This window comes from Priapulus caudatus, unplaced genomic scaffold (genome assembly GCF_000485595.1).
Source record: "Priapulus caudatus unplaced genomic scaffold, Priapulus_caudatus-5.0.1 Scaffold1598, whole genome shotgun sequence".
NCBI classification, from domain to species: domain Eukaryota; kingdom Metazoa; phylum Priapulida; class Priapulimorpha; order Priapulimorphida; family Priapulidae; genus Priapulus; species Priapulus caudatus.
This window is the reverse complement of record NW_014578659.1, coordinates 24,295-25,704: the sequence shown is the minus strand read 5'-3', so window position 1 is coordinate 25,704 and position 1,410 is coordinate 24,295.

Genomic DNA, 1,410 nt, shown 5'->3' with positions numbered 1-1,410 from the left:
CTTTTTCAGTATCATCTCGTTGTGTCAGTGAGTTACAACACTTATTTCCTCCTTCACACACACAGTAGCTGGTACATGACAATCCATTTGCTGCACAACCACACTTCCTGCTGCAGGTACTCTTGCGTGGTACCACTTCATTATTTACAGTAACTTCCCATCCATAGTTAGTGATTTAGACAGCAGGAGGGTCAGCCTTGTCCGCAGCCTTCCATAGCATTCCAACTGGCAAAGCCTTCTTCCTACATTTATATGGCCAGAAGAAAAGCACGTCAATGAATGCTTCCAGGTACGAGATTTATCGCAAGCGAAAGAATCCTCTATCCGAGTCCCTTCCACCAACAGACATCAACCTGGGACTCCATATCCGAAGAGCACAATCTCCAAATGATGCTATGGAAAGCTGCGGACAAGACTGACCCTCCTGCTGTCCAAATCACTAACTATGGATGGGAAGTTACTGTAAATGATGAAGTGGTACCAGTGCTGTCAAAAGAACCTACCGCACCAAAAAACCTCATGGACGTCATTAGCTGCAGCTGCCGAGCAGAAGAGAATGCCTGCAGCAGGAAGTGTGGTTGTGCAGCAAATGGATTGTCATGTACCTGCTACTGTGTGTGTGAAGGAGGAAATGAGTGTTGTAACTCACTGACACAACGAGATGATGCTGAAAAAAGATATGAAGAGCAGAGGAAAGGAGAGGAAGATCTGGAGACTGGAGAGAATGACCCCAACCACGAAGACGAAGGCGAATAGTAAGTAGTTTGATGGTGTTGGGTGTTCATCTATGTATTCCATGATCTAGCTGCATCATAATATTTAACATTTTCATATATAATAATAACTTACTGTTAAATATATAAGTCCTATAGACGATGGAATCCTTGGTGTTAAGAACATGGGTCTAAACATCAAAACAAAGTCTCTACCTTCCCACAGTTGCTCAGTTATGGTGATTTTACGGTTTACGTCATTATGCATGGCAGCCATATGGCATCGCCATTATACATGGCATCGCCTATGCCCTTCTCCCATTATCTTTCCTAGCATGGCTAATGCCCGTCATGATGGAGCCGGCAATGTTTTCTAAATTAAGTCTCTACAACGCAGCTCAGTTACTATATGGTGTCGTAAGAGTACCAAATTTGGGCATGTGACATCAATTATCAGCGCTCCAAGCGGCGACGGAAAACGATAGCCAGACCCGCAAAAGGCGGGAAGGATAGTGAATATTGTGGATGCGAAGCGGCGTGAGGCCTGTGGGAGGCATGATTACGCTCCAATATCTCGGCCTAAGAGTATCGTAGAGACAAGCGGTTGGTCTTATTTTAGAGAGCAAAGAACTTTGTCTAGAACCGCATACAAAGTAGAATAATATTGCCGTGAAATAGCACTATTTTCCCGTTTTCC